The sequence below is a fragment of the Mus caroli genome, chromosome 5 (genome assembly GCF_900094665.2).
Source record: "Mus caroli chromosome 5, CAROLI_EIJ_v1.1, whole genome shotgun sequence".
Classification (NCBI taxonomy): Eukaryota; Metazoa; Chordata; class Mammalia; order Rodentia; family Muridae; genus Mus; species Mus caroli.
Window position 1 is genome coordinate 66,370,019 of NC_034574.1, and position 2,031 is coordinate 66,372,049.

General features: G+C 40.7%; 1 protein-coding gene across 1 annotated transcript in view; it reads left to right on the forward strand.

The window, feature by feature from the left end:
• The window catches only part of Cwh43 (cell wall biogenesis 43 C-terminal homolog), a 53,041-nt gene that overhangs the window by 15,612 nt on the left and 35,398 nt on the right, over nt 1-2,031 (forward strand). The gene's annotated exons all lie outside the window — the stretch shown is intronic.

Below are 2,031 nucleotides of genomic sequence, written 5' to 3' on the forward strand. Positions count from 1 at the left end.
CCTCCTTCCCTCCCTCCCTCTGTCCCTCCCTCTGTCCCTTCCTCCTTCCCTTCTTTCCTCCTTTCTTCCCTTTCTCCCACCTCCCCCCTTTTTTTTGCTAGATAGGGTCTTTTTATGTAGCTTTGTCTGTGCTGAAACTCACTATGTAGCCCAGGCTGGCCTTGAACTCACAGAGCTCCTTCTACCTCTGACTCCCCAATACTGGGACTAAAGGTGTATGCCACCATGCCTGGCTCACATTGTATATATTTTCCAACATGGATTTAAGAGTACTAAAAAGCCATAATTTCCTGCCGGTTGTCTTTGTTGCCTTCCTGCCTTTTTCTGGTTTGTTGAAACACATTTAATTAAATCCCCCACACTGTGGCATTTCAACACTGTATGGTTTTATCTCATTTCTAACGTAGAAACTTTAGCAGGTAGAACTTCTAAGATGCTTTCCTTGTGTAGTCAATACCGTGTATTCTATCTCTTATTCTCTGGAGGATTCAACATGTTTACATTAGTGTGTTGATAAACTATAGACTCACACGTGACATTCATTCATCACCTAATATCTGACCATTTTAAATGAGTGGATTGCACACAAGTGTTTAGTGAATGTGTGCAGTGTGCTGATAAGGTAACTGTTATGTAGGTCATGTGAGTACTGGTTTCTACCTTTAAACGTGTGAAACTTTACCAAAGGACACAAAATATTGTTGTAAAAAGAGATAGATAATTGAGGCTATATAGGTCTTCAAAAGTCTTTCTAAATGCTATGTCACAGGGACTTGCACCATTATGTAAAATCTGCCATATATGTTTCATCGTAGCACAGGACGATCATGTTTAAAAATGAGATTTTTCTCAGTGTGTTTGGCAGCCACTGCTTCACCATGATGCATGTGGAGACGGAGTTTGTCCTCGCCCTGCTCAAGAGTCTGTGGGCTCATCCACTCCGAAAATTCCCGAGTTTCTTAGGTCTGGGAAGTCCTCAGTGTTCCCTTTCCTCCGTCCTTTTTAACACTAACTGGTTGGATTGCATCTTCTTTTGTGTTCTTTGTGTTTTTAAGTGCTTTCATTTTTCCTACCTCTGTTTTATTTTATTTTTTTAATTAAAGAATACATATTTACTTATTTATTTAGTGAGGGGGCCGGGCATGTGTATGGAGGTCAGAGGACAACTTAAGAGAGTGTTCTCTCTTCCACTATGTGGGTCTTGGGGGATGGAACTCAGGTCTTCAGTCTTGTCAGCTCAGCCTTAACCTGCTAAGCCATCTTGCTAGCCCTGACCCCTATGCTCCTCTCAATTCTCCTGTTAGCTTTGTCTCATGTGATCTAAAGCTTGCCCATTGACCTTTTCTCACTCATTAAATTATATAGATTTATTTCTATTTTAATTTTTTATTATACCTGTGTGCGTGTTCACCAGCATGTGTGTCTGTGTACCATGTGCATGCCTGGTGCCCAGGGAGGCCAGAGAAGGCTGTCAGATCCCCTGGAGCCAGAGTGATAGGCAGTTGTAAGCTGCCACAAGCTATGAATTAAGCTTGTTGTCCACTGCTCTTGGCTGAGCCATCGCTCTACCCCTGTATTTTTATCTCTAAAATTCTGCTTTATTTCTTTACGAACTTCCATGAGTCGTATGTCTTTAGCTTTACACTATCCAGCCATTCTTTGGCATGCCCTCTTCCTTTTAAACATGCTAGGCTTGCTTGCCTTATATTCTACTTCTTAACTTTCTGACATCTACGGTCTTTGTATGCTTGACTCATCAGGACATCTTTGCCCGCAGTCTTGTGCCCACGAAAATATTTTTTCTTCTGTATTCTGTAATTTATTTTTACTTTATGTTATTGCTCTTGAAATGTTCTCAGGGAATAGTCTTTTTTTTTTTAAAGTATAAAATAGAGTTTATTCAGGGCATGGGGAGGGGAGTTAAGAGGGTAGCAGAGATGCAATCCCCATCAAAATTCCAAATCAATTCTTCAACGAATTAGAAAGTGCAATCTGCAAATTCATCTGGAATAACAAAAAACCTAGGATAGC